At 35.3% G+C, this 18,714-nt stretch overlaps 1 protein-coding gene and 1 non-coding gene across 3 annotated transcripts in view; one reads left to right on the top strand and one right to left on the bottom strand.

The window, feature by feature from the left end:
* ADGRL2 (adhesion G protein-coupled receptor L2) overlaps nt 1-18,714 on the top strand; it is a 329,848-nt gene that overhangs the window by 27,102 nt on the left and 284,032 nt on the right. The window lies entirely within an intron of this gene.
* Nucleotides 17,461-17,603, bottom strand: LOC141515767 (small nucleolar RNA SNORA29). Its single transcript, XR_012476512.1, has one exon. It is a non-coding gene; the product is annotated as a small nucleolar RNA SNORA29 (small nucleolar RNA).

The raw sequence follows: 18,714 nt of genomic DNA, 5'->3' as shown, positions 1-18,714 counted from the left end.
TTAGGTAGTAAATATTTCAAGTGAGATATGGATCCAGGTCTTTTGATTAAAGAGCCAACACTATCTATTGTATCAAATTGTTCTTATGGCATAATAATACTCCATTATATGAATATGCCAAATTTTAATTGATTTTTTAAAGTGTGACACTATAGGTGTAACTTTCTATGATATGGTATTGACCACTGACCAGGAAACTCCTTTAAAACTTTATTGAATCTCAATTCCTGGAGATGATGCCCCTTGTCTATCTTTTTAGTTTATTTGTTTCATTTTTTAAAAAGTCAACAGAAATCTCTTTTCTCTTTCTCCCATTCTCCACTCTTTGAAAAGGAAAAGGAAAACAAATTCTTTGTCAAGCAAAACAAATTTCTTTTCTGGCTCATTCTATTCCTTGAATCTGTCATACCTCAGTCAAGAGGGGAAATAGCTTGCTTCGTTATTGGTGGACTCAATGAATTAAATAAAATTTGGTCAATTTTTAAAAGTCATTTATCTTTACAAGTTATCATTATATGAATTTTTATTGTGATTCTCTTCAAGTTATTTTTTGTTAGTTTGTGGAAGTCTTTAAAAGTAATTCATTTTTATATTATTGATTTTATAATATAAATTGTTTCTACTTTTGCTGACCTGATTCTGCATCAATTCTTACAAGTCTTTCTATGTCTCTTTGAAATCACCTATTTCCTCATTTCTTACTGTTATTTTCATGTGACTATATTGATAGATCCCCTTGACATAATAAATAAAGAAAAGTCTCACCAATTATTTGTTCACCAAATGTTCCAAATAATAACCTTTCCACTCTTACATCCGGCCTATTTTTTTTATTTTAAATTTTCTTAGTAGAAATTCTGCTTTCTCCTTAAGAGAAAATTAATATTTCTCTATTAAGTTCATATTTTTCCTTATGCAAAGCAAACATTTTTCCTCTATTGGGTTTATTTCTGTTCCTGTGGTCTCTTACCAATCCAAATAATTCTTCTGTCTCTATAGCATTCATTATTTTCAAATTTTTGAAGGCTGTTATCATGTCAACCCTTAGAAGCCAGTTTAGTCTGTTCCTTTAATCTTTCCTTCCAAAACTCCCTCCGCACTCTTCATTCACAGTCTTCACTTTTCCCCTGTTCTCTCTTAACTCCCTCCAATCTTCTCCATATTTCTTGTACTGAGTTTATCTAAAACTGATTAGATTCATCCAGGTGCATAATATATCATCTTATTTTGTGATTCCATAATCCTTTGACTATAACTCAAATATTTAGTACATTTAAATGTTGTTTCTTTTTTTATGGTTTTATTACTTAGTTGACTTGTGGAAAGCCCTAGAATACTTTATACGTACCTCCCACTAATCCCTAAGAGAGATTTTTTTCCTTACAAACTCATCTACCCGGTTAGTCTATTTTAAACAACAAGCTAGGGAAAGAACATATTGACATCAACTAGGTTAAAATGTAACACCAATATATTTGGGCTACCATATTTATTCATGTAATTTCCCTTTTTTAAAGTAGACATGTTTTTAAATTGGAAAGGAGGGGCATGCAGATAAATTTCTGTTCATACTAGCAAGTAGTATGAACCTGAACTGAACCATTTGTCCTCATTACAGGACTTCTGAAGAACTATAAAGAGCAACTATAGAAACTTTCAAAAAAGGAGTTTCATTGAAATAATTCCTGCTTCTCCCTCTTTCTCTAATTGCCTTTGACCAGTTCTTCTCTTTATCAAACTTTCCACCAGCTTCCCTTTCAGCCCTTCCCTTCTCTTTTGTCACCTATATACAATCCTTCAGCTCCCAACCATTAACACATAAATAACTGCCATCCTTACTTGGATTCTCATCTCCTGGACATCCTTCATATTCTTATCCTCCTGGGAGCTTCACTGTTCTTTCTATTAGTGTTTTAAATATGTCTACAATCTGCCTTCTTCTTTACTCCATATCACCTAATCTCTTCAAACCCTTTTCCTTTTAGCCATTGATTCCATATTAGGAGAAGAGTAGATATTTACATCAATTTTGCACTACCTTCATTACTGGTATATTCTGATCAGACTGCCTCATCTTTTGCAAGTATTAAAATATAGTAGGGCAGCTAGATGGTGCAGTGGATAGACTACAACCCTGGAGTCAAGAGGACGTGAGTTCAAATTTGACCTCAGACACTAATTACCTAGCTGTGTGACCTTGTGCAAATCATTTAACCCCATTGCCTTACCAAAAAAGTATGGCAATATAGTGGATAGTATAGTAGAAAAGTGAAGGGTATGTAAGACTCCAAGAAGTTTGTTGCAGGGGCGGCTAGGTGATGTAGTGGATAAAACACTGGCCTTGGAGTCAGGAGTACCTGGGTTCAAATCCAGTCTCAGACACTTAATAATTACCTAGCTGTGTGGCCTTGGGCAAGCCACTTAACCCCATTTGCCTTGCAAAAAAAAAAAAACTTAAAAAGAAAAAAGTTTGTCGCATCTCTTATGAGGTAGCCCACCTTTTTTCCTACCATCTTTTTTATTAGATATGATTATAGCTTGCCAAATCTGTAGGGGATACAATCAGAATTCTTTGGTTTGGTACTTTTTATGGGATGTCTGAAATGGTCTACAGTAAAGTCATGAGCTTCTTTAGATCCAAGTCACAGAATACACCTTAGAGAAAATCTAATATTTAGAGCTAAGATTCTAATTTGATTACTTTGTCAATGGTGAAGATTTGTTTGGTAGTGAGTTTTCTTTTATAACACTGCAATTCCTCAAGCCTAGTATGAATGATGGAATGGTAGAATCATATGACAATGGAATGGCAGAATCATAAAACAGTAGAGCCGAAGGTACCTTAATATTATCAGCTCCAAATCTATTCATTCTGCAGAAGATAACCTTTTAGTTATTGTTGAATATTATTGTATATCACAAAAGTAGAATTTCTATTTTTATCTCAAAGAATGATATACATACACTCTAATATAATGGTTTTTATATAATTTTTTATTAAAGATTTTTATTTATTTTGAGTTTTACAATTTTTCTCCCAATCTTACTTCCCTCCCCCACCCCCCCCCACATAAAGCAATTTGTCAGTCTTTACTTTGTGTTGTACATTGTGTTGTACATTGATCCAAATTGAGTGTGATGAGAGGGAAATCATTTAATATAATGTTTTATAGTACCCCCAAATTCCAGAGATATATACAATGAGTCCAATCTCAAGGGGCACCCCAAATATTATTTTCATTTTGGTTAATTATAATTCTATCCAAAGTTTATTTTAGGAAATTTTAGGATATAGTTTGTATTTAGGTCTTCTCAGACATGGTAAAGGAGTCCCTCAAATCCCATAAAGCATAAAAAGTAACAATGAATATATCAGTTATAGACAAAACTTTCTTTCACCCAACAAAAAATCAAAAACCAAGGAATTTCTCATAAGCCATAAGAAATTATTATAATTCTCTCACTCAAGTGAGGGAAGTCTCCATAAGATCATAATATCTTCCATATTCATCTTAATACCTTATAGACTGCTTTGAGAAGGGGAATATACTTGGAGCTTCTGGTGGACAATACCCAACTTTCCTGTGTGTCCAGATCAACCTATGAATATTTTTAGAAAGTAAACTTTCTAAAAACTAGCTTGGACTTCTTGGGAAGGGAAACATACTAGGAGTGACTCTATACACAATCTCCACTTTCCATCTGAACACTGCACAGTAACAACAGAACCCACTGTTGAGGTTCTTTGCTTTCTTATATTAATGCTCCTCCTTGGCACAAGTGAACCCCTTCTCTCACTGATAGTTAGCTCTTTTCTCACCTCTGTCTTAAAATAAGATAAATCTGAACCCTCAAATTTGGTGCTGTTAGACAATTCCTGAAATGTAACATTAACCAAGAATACCCTTTCTCTAGATCAGATTCCAAGTCGCTTATCTGAAGCACTAGAAAGCCAGTCATGAGGAACACACACTGCTGTCCATATTGTTTCCTTCTATAAAGCTGCTTCATAAAGGAGAGTTTGCATCTCTGCCTTTTTAAGACTGGCATTAGGAACTCAACAGCACTAAATACATGTCTCAGGCCACATGAGCAAGCACATGTAAATGCCCACACGATTCATGCATGGGACTGCCAATAATAGCTCCTAATAATGGAATGGGAGAGATTTTTTCCCCCCAACTCTACCAGTCCAAACTGGGTCCTCTTCTTTCTTGGTTCTTCTACGCTTCTAGGATCTCTTTGAAAGAAAACCAATAGGTAAAAGGACAGAGGCCCTGAGGAACAAAACCTTTTGTGGATCAGCACAGAGATTCCTCCCACAAGTCCACCAAATGGATACAATTCATCCTCCAGAAGGTGCCAAAGAGTATGTTCATACACTCCATAGGAAGATTACAAAATTCCAAATAATAATTAACTGCTTTTGTCAGCGTATTAAGTGGCTTGGGGAACCCTCTTGATCATCCCCCTATCTTTAAATGAATTAGGATTTAAATAAGTAATTTTTAAAATAGAATTTTTGTACTATGCTCTGAAAACTGAGGGCCCCAGGGTCTTTCTACACATTAACAAGAAACATAGACAAGGGTTCCTTCCCTACTGAGAATGTCACATCCCTCCGGCTATGAAAACTTGAATCTAATTTCTTCGTAAATCAACTCATGGATAATATTTAAAAAAAAAAACTTTAAAGAAATATAGTTGGAGGGTTTTTTCTTAAAATATCTGGTTTTAATTTTATTATTAAAGTCTTCTCTTTTTTATTTTTCATTACATGTTTGTTGAATTGAATTAAATTTCAACTGAGTTCTTCATGTCATTTGTCCATGCTGGAAATTCCTCAATTCCATATAAGCACAATTCAAAAAAAAATTGAGTTTGCTTTTTTGTCTTACCACAGGGTAGGTCCTTATTTGTGGTTATTTTTAACTGGGCTGCTGCATCTAGCAATTTTAGTACTTTTTTACAGTACTGTTTTCTCAAAAATGATCTGACTTTGCAAAAATTAAATAAATGAACAGACCTACCTATTGCTGTGCCACATCTCAAGCATTTGGGGAGATAATCCATTATTAACTGTGCTCCTCTACACTAAGCAAAAGGAAATATCTGAACCTGGGATTTGATGATGTGTGTGTTTCTTTTCCTTTTTTCTTTTGCTTTTCTTCTTGAGCATTTTAAGTTTATATCTTTTTCCTTCAACTCTATTCCAACTTACCATGCTAAAAGAAGGCTAACTCTTTGAAGACAGACTACTTCATATCATTTTTTTTCTTTACTGACCATTCTTGATATTTTAACCTTCCCAGGCCTCTCCAAGAGTCATTTTATTACCCTTGAAACAAATTTCTTAAGGCTATCGCTTATAGGTGGTAGCTGCTAGATCAAGCAATAGTCAGACATATTTAATTGATTTCACAATCATAGAAAAACAGAATATCATTTCAGAGGGACCTTAGAAGTCATCTAGGCCATCCCATACCAATATACCCAATAAGCAGTTATCCACCTTTGCTCAAAGAGCAAGAAAGAAACTTAATACCTCATGGGATAACTCAATGCTTTCTAATACCATCATATAATTGTAAGGGATTTTTTTACCTTTTACCATGCAACAATTTGTTTCCAACTTAATGTTACCTTCTTTCTATTCTGTATCTTTTATGAACTTATTTATATACATATTGTATCCTTTGTTGGAATATAATCTTGAGGGCGGGGACTGTTTCTGGTATTTTTTGTTTCTTTATATCCTGTCACATCATAAGTGAATAAATCTTCATTGATTAATTGATAAATTTTCCTCCAGTTCTGCTTTCTAGGCCAATCAAAATAAATATAATCTTTCCTCTAGATGATGGAAATCAGGATCAGACCTGCAATTTCATTGATACAGGAAATCATCCAAAGAGGAAAGAGTTTCCTCTACCGGTATAATTCAACACCTTCTCCATTTATTGTTATTGATAGTTGTCTGGGTCAATGAGGGGTTAAATCAATTTCCTGGTATCACATAGTCTCAGACATGTGTCTGAGACAGGATTTGAACCCAGAAATTCTAAATTCTGAATTCAGTCCTATATCTATCACAGATACCACACTGTCTTTACTTCCATGTGATAATTTTCAAAATACCTAGAACTATACCTTTCCTACTCCCCCAACGTAAATTTCCCAAAGTCTTCTTTCAATAATTCTTCAGATGTTGTAGACTCAAGACCCTTCATCATCTTGGCCATTGTTCTATGAATATTTCATGAATGGGACTGCCCATTACACATCCATCTGTAGTATGAAGAATTGAATAAGTATATATTCGAATATAGTATGAACTATATATATATATATATATATATATATATATATATATATATCATGTATATAGATAAAGTCTAATCAAGACAGAGTTATAACCTCCCTGTTACTAAACAAACACTTCACTTTTTTGTTACTTAAGGTTACTCCTTGGCTACTCTATCATAATTTTAGCTCATAATTATCTGGCACTTCAGTTAAAGTCCCAGGTACTTTCTTCCCTCCAGTAAAGTGCTGTCTAGCTACTAATCACTATGCCCAAACATCTTGCAGTTGTCTGGCTCCAGGTCCCTCAGGACTCTGACAAAATGACTGAAATGGTCTGATTGATTATTCTGTAATCCCATTGCCTCTGCCACATAAACTGGTCTCAAGCTGTGAGTAGATTCATGAAAAAACAAGCCATCCTAATGACCATAGGGGATATCGTCAGAGTTGCTTTGGCTATGGTGGCAAAACACATCGGTCAAAATAATGACTGAAGTCGTTCAACGGATTGAGTCACCCACTCCTATTCTATGACCATATGTAGACAAGACTGTGTCAACACATATAATGAAACAGAATTGAAGCAATTGGCTGGGTAATTCCAGCCCCCATTTTCACTTGAAATTGAATGGAAAGTGTTCTTCTGGCTTTATTGGTTGTTTCAATGCTCCACTTCCCTTGGTTATGTAGGCAGAGCCTGAGATTTTACAGAAAATTGTGCCTGAGGTGTCATAATTACATCCCCATAAGCCTAGTAGGGTAAATTATGAGTATATTTCCCTGAGGTGCTGTAAAATATTTTATTTATTACTATTTCCTCCATCCCTTTCTCACAGGTGGTTAGAATTTTTTTTTTTTTAGAGATTATTAACTAGGCTTGTGTAGGCAGGTAGAGTCATTTGACTTCAGGAAACCATTATCCCAGCCAGCCTCCCGACTGCTCAGGCCCAGGGACATTACTTATAGAAATGAACCAGGGTTCTCTGTTTAGTAAATTCTTAATACATTTCTCTATCTACTCTATCAAGTGGAAATTTCCTATATTGGTAGGCTCCATTAAAAAATTTCCTAATCATAACACTGTCCTAATGTTTTTCTTCTGTTCGATATTCTACTGTTACTTCCTTTTCTATCATAAATGGTCTCTTTAGTCTGCCAATCAAGATCTCCCATCAATTGTACTACCTAAGCTTGCACAATTTCATCAACATCTTTCTCATTATTTCCCTACAGAGAGCCTTCGTTGTTTCAGTCAAACCAACTTAGTTCACTTATTTTTCTCCTTAGGTGATTTGCTCATTCCCTTTTCTATTTCTTTTTTGTGTACCATTCTCTTCGCCTGGAATGAACTCTCTTTTATTTCCTGCCTATCCAGACTCCCTACCTCCTTCAAAATATGACTTAAAACCATATCTAAGTGACCCATGATTGCCCCTATAAAACCGTTCACTTTTCTCTTTGATACCCTTTCACTATATAGAAATGAGATTGGTCTACACTAATTGGTCTACACTAATGTGACTTAATTGATAATGCTAATTTCTAAAATCATAAAATTAGAAAATTGAAAGGGACTCCATTGACCATCTTATCCAACTAATGAATGCTCAAAATGGAATCCTCACTCCAGTATGTTAGCCAAAGGTTCATCTAGCCTCTACTTACAGACTGCCAATTAGAGAAAAGTCACTACCTCTTGAGACTGTCCATTACACATGCAGATAGTTCTAATTGTTAAAAGTAGTCCCTAACAACAAACCAAAATATTTCTCTTTCCTACTTTCATGCATTGCCCCTGGTTCTGACTCTGAGGCCAAATGAAATATTGACATATCCAATTATAAGTTATAGTTCAGTGAAACCATGATCCATTCACAATGGGGATCCCCTTCACCCCCCTGAAAACTGCAAGTCTATCCCATGCTCTCTCAAGTTCTGTGATCTTTGGCCATGTCTCTCAATAAATTATCATTAGAATAAGGTCTTCTGATGGCAGGGACTATTTCCTCCTTTTTCTGTATCCCTGGTGTCTTACACAATATTTGACCCACAGAAAACACTTGATAAAGGTATGATGATTGATTATGGAGATTCACTAGAGTCATACTTAGTATCTTTTAATGTTTTGTGGATGATATTGTCCTTACTTTTGTTAACCAGACTGACCCATGTGCTTTTGTTTTTCTGGCAATGCCCTACATAAATCCTTTTTACCTGGGTTCTCCCACAAAAGTCATTGACTTCATTTATAGTCTATGTTATCCCTCACACAGCAGAAATGAAATTTCTTCAAGCATTTCTTCTTTGTAGTTTCCCAAATATGATCTTCCTTTATTGTTTTAAATTCAGTTTGTATTATATAAATCTAGTTGTTTCTTTTATATGGTTATATATAAGTATATATAGTCAGTCATTAAGTAACTGTACCAATAACTTTGCTAAGAACAACATGGTAATCTTGGATGGGAAGATACTAGACGAGGGATGGGAAGAACCAAGTTAATATTTTTAATACTTTCACTAGGTGAGTAGATTACAGTTACCATATGAAATCAGAACATTTTCAAAGGCAAATGAATGTGGATCACATATTTATTAACTTAACCTTGGAGCAGATCACAGTGACATGGAAGAGGGAAGGGATATCTGCTGTCAGCTGTTAGTTGAGGATGATGTGAGATCCACCCCAGTGGTGGCTGTTGATATATTGCCCTAAATCCCTGGACATACCAGCCATAAGAAATATATCAGATGGATATCTCAGCCATAAATACATTTAAAATTATATTTGGCAGAGAGTAAAGCTTGGAAGGACTGTATATGCTTTTCATGCTCTATTTATGGCTGCTTTATGTCTCAGGGTTTGTCATGATCATTATTAATATTTACTGTTAATTGCTTATGTATATTATTTGAGTGCCAATGAAGCCCTACAGATGTTTAGTTTTTAATGACAAAGATAATGATAACTGAAATGGTGATTAAAAATATACTATAAGCTTAGCACCTTCATAAAAGTCCCAGTGCTCTTTACAAAAGCAATAAAACAATAAACTAAAATAACAGCTGTTCTAATCATGAGCTAGTTTAAAAAGATAACACTTAAGAGTTTCAGTTGCTTTTTTTCCCCTAAGCCTATAAATAAAAGGACGTTAGGTCCCATACTATTCGAGAGCAAACTCGGGAATTTGCAGCTAAAAAAGTAGCAAGATCTTTTGATCCATAGGCCACTGAAGTCATAGTTTGGTATTACGCAGAATTTTAACTGCACTTGTCATGTGGCAAATAATAAGAACAAGAATTGATACCAACAAAAGTAAATTCTAATCCAGTTCTCATAAGTACTTCACACATGAAAAAAAATGAATCTTGATTAACACCTTACCATGTTCGGAGTACTATAGGAAATGCAAGAAGAGACATTTTTATAAGATCCCCTTCCTGCCCTCCCAGACTTTAGTCTGGCATGGAGCCACCACAGTGATGAAGGAAATGGTTTTAGACAAACCTGAGAAGACTCAATGAACTGATGCATAATGAAATAAACAGAATCAGAATGATTTATTCATTAACAACATAATATAAACAAATAACTTTGTAAGATTTAAGGACACAGAACAAAATAATGCCAAACCACAATTCCTGAGCATTCAGAATGGAACAAGGTTTTTACCTCTTGACCGAGAAGAAAGGTGAGGGGACTCAGTTTACAGATTGAGACAGAATTTTAAAGAAGGACAAGTTAGAAATTTATTTTGTTTAACTATGCATATTTGTTTAAAAAGAAAAAGTTTTGTTTTTCTTCCTTTATCAATGGGAGAAAGTGTTAGAAAATCAATTTTTGCCAATTTTTAAAATTATATTTGAGGAAAGAAAAAATCCAAGTGAAATGATGCAATCCCTCTTTTCACATTTGGGGTATAGGCAGAGATAATAAATATTTTCAGTTCACTTGAAAGCAACATACCTGCCTGCAGCTTCTGTGAATCATGACTCGATTTCCCAGTTCAGAGCTCTCCAAGGCAAGATTGCCTCAGCTTTCCATACCCTAGCAACAGCTTTATCTATTAGCAAGGGAACTTCTCTACTGAAACATCTTATGATCCAATCAGTCAAATATCATACCATTGACTTTCAAGACACTTATCTGTTTTATATGAACTTTCTGGTCCCTGGTGATTATGAAATCACCAATGAAAAAGATAACATATAAATGTTTGTTAATAAGGACTTAAAAGGGGAATAGTGATCACCAGAAGTCAACACAGATTCATTGAAAAGTCCTATCAGAAAAATCTCATTTGATTTATTAACAATTACCAAAGTGATATAGGTACACAACATTGTGTCAGGATTCCAATATTTGACAAAAATTTTCAATTTTTCCTAGAGACTCATCACTTGGATTAGGAATTTGCTTGTCTACCAAGACCCAATGAGTGTTGATTAATGAACTGATAATGGAATAAAGATAAGACTAATATAGTACTGATACAGTTCTTTAAAGGTTTGCAAAGTACTTCAGAAATCCTAGGAAGTGGCTGCTATTACTGCTATTACTATCCTTATTATACAGATGTGGAAAATGAAGCAGACCAAGGTTAAGTGACTCATCCAAAGTCCCATAATTTGTAGGTCAGTCAGGTCCAGGATAGTATTCACCATGTCACTTGGTCGAAATTTTATTATAGTAATAGTAATAGCTAATATTTATATAGTGCTTTGAGATTTACAACATGCTTTTTACATCAGAAATATCAGACTATAAACCGGAGCCTGATTAAAATATAACTTTGGAACTGTTTAATAAAATAAAAATGCAATACAATGTAGATAATGCTAATTTTTTTCTAAGTCAACGTATGATCTGCAGGGATCTGTTTCTATTTGAGTTGGACACCAGTTTTACATATATTATCTTGAAATTCCTAGTTTCTTTTAAGACTCAAGTCACACGTTCAACAGGAGGCATTTCCCAGTTTCAACAAATGCTGGTGACAATTTTGTCCAGATATATTGTATCTATATTACACATGTACACATGTAACATAGATACATATGTTTATATATAACTATAATATACATATATTTTGCATACAACTTTTATATACATAAAAATATGTCCTGTCACATATTTGAATGTAGCCTCTTGAGGAGAGGGACAATTTGGCTTTTGTCTTTTTTCCAGTTTTGGCACAGCTTCTGAAATTATCTCCAATTTATCCTGTATGTAGTATCCTGTTTATACATAATTGTTTGAATGTTTTATCCTCCCCTCCCACCCCTCACCCCAATTAGATTTTAAGCTCCTTGGGGGCAGGCACTAGTTTTGCTTCTTTTCATCCTGGATATTTAACACAGGGACTAACACATAGTAGATATTGTAAATGCTTGTCCATTTGGACATATAGTAGGTCTTAAGAAATGCTTGTTGATTGAGTTAGGTACCCCCAATCCTCTTTTACAGATGATCAAAGTCAGAAGGGTTAAAGATTTGCCCAATATCATATCACAACTAATATCTGACATGAGATTCCAATCTACCTCTCTTTATCTTGATATAGAAGCCAAAGTTCTAACCACTGCAGACCATGACATTGGTTTGGTAAACATTTTTCTAACTGCCTTTTTTTTCTTATCTCTGTAGCTTCAGTATCTGGCATATATGGGCACTTGTTTGAAATTAATTGATCCATTCTACCACTACAAAAAGCTGGTGACCGTTTTCTATGTTTTCTGCTTTATGAGTTATTATGCTTCAAGGAATATTCTATAGGCATGTGCTCACATCTCTATAGGAATCTCTTTGTTCATGGCCAACATTCTTGTGCTGGGTTTCTTCATAATGTGCCAGGTCATTTTTAAAAATACTAATATAATCTGATACTGATACTTTTACTCAAAGCCTATTGATTGGGCTGGGTGGAACCTGATAGAGTTTGTAATTCATTAGAAGCTTTCAGGACTCAAGGTCAAATACACCCCATGATAAGGTGAAAGACTTCAGTGAAGGCCACCCTATTCGATCCTATAAGCATTTACTACTTTAAAAGATAAATGTAAATACCCGCAATCAAGTTTTATAGTCATGAAGGCTGCACTTACATAGGCGGACAAGATCAAAGGATAACTGTCATTTCACAAGTGGAACTGGCCAACCTGTCTTCTCTGCACAAGACTATTTTGACTCCAATGGAAACCCTTCAGCATCTCAAAAATAGTTTCAATCACTATTTCCCATGTAAATCAAAGATGACCCGGGACAATCATGACACAAGCAGACTGCTAAAACTTTTCCATACAGGCACACAGGGAATATGACCTTATAATTTGGAATCCAGTTGTCACAAGTAAACATACCTATATCTTATCAATATCTATCTGTTTCTATACTTATATTGACCTATCTATAACTATACCTATATCTATCTATATGTATATATATATAATATATACTATAGCTATACCCATATCTATCAATCTCTAAACCTATTTCTATAGATTATATTATAGATTATATCTATAGATAGCTTGTATATAATCTATTATATATATATATATTAGACATAAAAATAACATTATAAAATTCTAGATATAAAACCCATGCTTTTTAGTCTTCACTTTCATCATTTTTTTTCCTGGCACAATAATAAACCATTTTATCCAGTGCCATAATTCGTTCGGCCATCAATTAAATGTACCCCCTTTTGCTTCCAATTCTTTTGCTATTAAGAGAAAATCACCTATATTCACAATATTGTAACTCTATTGAAATGATAATATAAGGATTTTAGAGATCAACATTCCCTCAGAGATCAGTACTCTCCTTCTAGGTGAGGAAACCAAAGACGAGCAACATGAGATGACTTGTTTATTTCCGGGAGCTTAGGAATGGCAAAATTGACACTAGAACTCAGATCACCAGACTTCTAGCCTTTTCTCTGTTTTCCTGCTCTAATGCTTATCTTCTGTACTAATCTCTAAGGTTCTCAAGAAGAGAGATTGTTTTGCTTTTTTTTTTCCCATTTCTGTAATCTTGCCAAAGATCCTGTACAAAGTACTTGCTCACACAAGTGGCTTTGACCAGCTGAGCCAGTAGTTTCTGCAGGGGTTCCTCAGTGTTCCAGTCAAACGAGCTCTGAGCTAACATGTAAGACTCAACTTAAAAGAAACAAAAGGAAATAAAGCTACATCTGCTTGCCTTTTTAACTGCAGACTGTAACAGGTATTTGAGATCCAGGAGGTAATGCAAGAATATATTTACTCCTTAACTTGAGTTTGCTGCAATTATCTGCCTTTCCCCTGTGTCTGGTTTTGCTGGGTTTTAATCAAAGACCATTTTTGTGAACAATCTCATACTCCGATTAGAATTCAAACTGAGAAATACCCAAATGAGGCAGAATAGAGGCTGTCCAAAAAGCCTCCATGACGAATTAACTGTAAGGCAATCCACACATTGGAAAGGCAGCATGATATTATGGACAAAAGGGTTGAACCTGAAGTCAGGAAAACGTGGGTTCAATCCTACCCCTGAGATTTATTTGCTATGTGACCACAGGTAAGTCATTAAACTTCTCTGGGGCCCAATTTTTCCCTTTAAAAATGGGCATTATAGGGGCAGCTAGGTGGTGCGGTGGAGTCAGGAGTACCTGAGTTCAAATCCGACCTCAAACACTTATTACCTAACTGTGTGGCCTTGGACAAGCCACTTAACCCCATTGCCTTGCAAAAAAAAAATGGGCATTATAAAGATACCCATCTCCAAGGTTCATTGTGAGGCTTAAATGTGATAATATAGTTAAAGTGAACATGAAAGAAATGTATTTAAAGTAAATTTTAGAACAATTAGTTATTTTGTAATTTTTATATTTAGGGCATTTTCTCTGCATTTTCATTATCTGAGGTCCTAAAGAAATAAGGGAGTCTGTAAGGAAGCATTCTTAAGGATGAATCCATACAATGTCACATATTTAAATGGCAACATTGAAAGCTTTGATCAAACAGAATGGGGTTACATACATACAAACATGTATACACATTCATAGATAGATCTTTAAGTGTTTATTGTGGTCAAGTAATCATATTAAAGTACACATCAAGAAAGGACAGTCCCTACCCTCAAGGAGCTTACATTCTCTTGGGAAGAGTCTGGAGGAAGGGGGCGACAAGGCAGGTGAGGAGAAGGATTCCACAGAGTACCAGGAAGACAAAAGGGCCAACCTGGCTGGGGCCCTTCCTAAAATGGTGTCTGGTTGATGGGGTTGAGCAGAGCTATGGAGCTGACTCCTCTGTTGAGGAGAGCAGAGCCCTAAAGCAGAGCCTGAGGCTTTTCTCCTCCTACTGGCTTTAAGCTTCTGTTTGCCTGACCCCATTTCCTTTTGGCTGGGATTGCCTCACCCCAAATCATGACCTTTCTGCTTCTGACCCTATTCTGGTAACTTGACTCTGATTCCTGATTACTTCCTGGCTTCCTGGTTTGATTTTTGCCTTTTTTGACCCTGGGCTGTGTCCTGACTAAAATTAGCTGGAGTTTAATGACGGAGCAGGAAGGACCTTATGGCCCTTTCATTTCCATTCATTCTTTCCATTTCTGTTCTAGAAAACTGGGGGTTGACTATGGACACTTAGAACTATGGAGTTCCCAAATCAGATTATGAGAGAAGAAATCCAAAGGAGTTCCAGGCCAGTTGCTAACACATCAGCTAATCATAGCATTTATTAATCACCTACTGAATACCAAGTACATGTTAATGGGAATACAAAGAAAGGCATAAAACTGTTCCTGCCTTCAAGGAGTTCACAGTCTAATGAAGGAAGCCAACATAATAATGATAATAGTAATAGTAATAATTATGACATTTATAATGTTTCATATATATATATAAATATATATGATAGTTGTAATAATAACTAGCATTTGTAGAGAGCTAACTTTGTCCCATACACTGTGTTGAGTGCTCTTACAATTATCATGCCATTTGGTCCTTATATCAACCCAGGAGAAATAGATGCTATTATTCTCCACATTTTACAACCGAGAAAACTGAAGCCAAGCAGGTCACTTGACTTGCCCAGGGTCACACACAACTAGTAAGTAGTAAGTCTTCCCCAAATGGGGGCATAATGAAGTTCAGAGGAGTGTAGACAGGTGCAAAATGATGAGCACCCTCCTCTAATGGAGAATCAGTGAAGACCTTTTCTTATACCCATGCCCCACCCTCTTCAATCAGAAAGATGGAAGCCCCCCTCCGCAGCAGCCTCAATGGGATAAACATACCTTTGAGTCCCTGAAAGGGCCTGTACAGAATCACAGGTTTAGCACTGTAAGAAACCTTAAGAGATCATTTAGGCCAGGGGTATCAAATACCCTGTCCACAATGCTCCCCAATATGGTCTTCTTGCAGTTTGGGATTTTTGTAGTAAACTAGAGTTTGAATAGTAAAAGATTTCACAAAGACTTAGAATGATAATGGACAAATAAGTTTAATTCACAGGTGCAAGGTTATTGCATGCAGGTTGTCATGGAAATTCTAGGAAGACAGTCTGAATCAGAATAAAATGTAATTGAGATATATTTAACAAAATAAATAAAAATACCATAGAATATGGATAATAATAATAATATGTGGTTTTCTGTGTCACTATGTGGGGGCACCTAGGTGGCAGTGGGTAGAGCACTGACCTAGAACTCATCTCCCTGAGTTCAAGTCTGGCCTCAGACACTTTTTAGCTATATGACTCTGAGCAAATCAATCCACCTTATTTGCCTCAGTGTCCTCAGCTTTAAAATGACCCAGAGAAAGAAATGACAAACTACAACAGTATTTTTGCCAAAAGAATTCCAAATGGGGTCATAGTCAGACTAATGAAAATGACTAAACAGCAAGTCAATGTATAGCCCACAATAATCTTAGTGTATAATTTAATGGTCCCTGTTTCTATTTGAGTTTCTGTTCACTTATCTACCCCACTCCCTTCCCATTTTTCTGATGAGAAACTGAGACCTAGAAAGGAGAAAGTTATTTGCTCCCTCACACATATATAATCCTATAAGGTTTCTAATGGTGCTTTGCTTACATTATCTCATTTCACCTCCACAACAACCCTGTGAGGTAGTCACCATTATTATTCTTGTTTTATGGAAGAGGAAATAGGTTCAGAGAGGTCATGACTTTGAGTGGGTGCCACCATCATTTATACAGTAGACTTATGGGGAGAAAAAAAAAACACAGGTCATAAGCTTCAGGCATCTCTCCAGTCTAATAAAAAGACTGTAGTATTTAGAAGCCAGTGAACTGGTAACTAATTTTTGGAATCCATCTAAGGGCAAATATATTTCACAATAAGACAACTTCTTCCTTTCCTTTTGTAAAGTAAAGTTAAATCCCTTGGCTCGGGATCATCTCAGTCATATCTCCACAACTTTTTTTTTTTTTGACATGAACAATTCCAGTGAATAATGCAAATGAAGTTGATAGAAGCCCATAATTATTTATGGAAATTAGATTTAGTTGTGAATATGACTCAAAGGCTCTGTGCTCCTCTTAGTAGTCTCATTTTGACTCAGATTCCAGCCAACATTCCCTTTTTTTCATGAATCACAAACCACATCGGGTTTCCGCCTCTCTGTCTCTGAGCAGGATAACCAGTGGTTATTAGCAGAAGGTAAGAGTACAGACAGAGATTTAGAAGTGTGAAAACTATGAGAAATTGTAATTCTTGGAAAGAAGCTCAGGCTTACAGAAAAAAAGGAGAATAGTTACTAGAAAACTGAATTTGGAAAAACAGAAGAAATTTTTATAAGATTCTGGGGTTGTAGATTTTGTTCTGGAAGGGATCTTAGGGAGCAAGGTTACTCAATAGATACAGCATTGGGTCTGGAATCAGGAGGATCTGAATTCAAATGTGGCCTCAGGTATTTACTAGCTGTGTGACCCTGGGCATGTCACTTAGCTCTTTGCCCCAATTTCCTCATCAATAAAATGAACTGAAGAAAGAAATTTAAAAAACCACCTCAGTATCTTTTTAAAAAATTTCCACTTAAAATATTTTAAAAATGTAGAAATCAATATTTATCAAGTTTGACATGATTTTATATTGTGGTTAACCATCATCATTATTATTATTATTATATCAAATATAACATTCAGTAGAGCTAGACTGTTTACCATATCACAGAGGAGAAAAAAAGATATATGTGATCACTCTTTCTTCCATCTGACCATGGCAACCTAATTTTATTCCATAAGCATAGTCACTGAAAATATAAAATGAAAAGGTAGAAGTCAGATGGAAATCACATTAATATATTTGACAAAAAAAACCCATTAAATGGGGTCACAAAGAGTCAGACCTGAGTGAAATGTGACACTACACTCTAGGAATCTCAGGTATCTTTTAATACAATTCCCTCAATTTACAGATGAGAAAATTGAGGCATGGTATGATTATATGATTGTCTAAGGACGCAGATAGTGGAAGAGGCAGGATTTGGTTCTCTTTCTAGCCCAAAATATAGAAGAGAGAAGACTGACAGTAGAGAAAAGGTAAGGGATAATTAGCTAAAGAGAAACATGGGTAATAAAAAACTAAAAAAACTGAATGCTATATTTTTTATCACACTGAATGGCATGCATTTTATACTGTTTGCATGATCACTATCTAGAAGATAGTGAGAAGTTTCAGAAGAAAGTTATTTTTTTAAAAAAATCAAATTGGTGTCAAATTTAACTGAAAAGAAAAATTCTGGAAAGAAAAGGTGGGGAGGAAGTAGCATAGAAGATATCTGAGCCTTTATCAATGATCTTGGAAAAATCTCAGAAAACTTGAGAGATTCAGCAGAACAGAACAGGGAAAAATGTTGTTTCAATTTTCACAAAGGGGAAGAAAGTTGAGTCTCCAAACAAGACCAGTGAGCTTGCCATCAATTCCTGGTGAAAATCTATAACACATGATTAAAGGGATGATTTGGGAGCACTCAGAAGGGACGCTGTGATCAAAAGCAATTTCATCAAGAACAGGTCATAGTAGACTAACCTCATTTCCTTTTCTGTCCAGCTTACCTGCCCCTCAATCTCCATTTCAGGGTACTGCAGTAGAAACAGTATACTAAAATTTCTGTAAAGAATTTGACAAAATTCTAAAAATTTTGCAAAAATCAAAAAAAAAAAAGCTAAAATCATTCATTCTAGCTTTGTGGACAAGATGGAGAAATGGTTAGGAATATTTGGAACTGATGGAAGGATTGGACCCAAGGAAAAGTCAAGGATAGGTTGATCTTAATATCAAGAGAAATCTATAGCAGAGTATCTCAGGAATCTGTTCTTGAATTCATACTAAAAAGAATGTAGATAGTTTAATTTGGTGATGCATTATCATTGAAAATGGCACAAACAGGAGGGATTGATA

Source organism: Macrotis lagotis, chromosome 2 (assembly GCF_037893015.1).
Source record: "Macrotis lagotis isolate mMagLag1 chromosome 2, bilby.v1.9.chrom.fasta, whole genome shotgun sequence".
In the NCBI taxonomy this organism is placed as follows: Eukaryota; Metazoa; Chordata; class Mammalia; order Peramelemorphia; family Peramelidae; genus Macrotis; species Macrotis lagotis.
The sequence above is the reverse complement of the archived record's forward strand: the minus strand, read 5'-3'. Positions and strand labels throughout refer to the sequence as shown.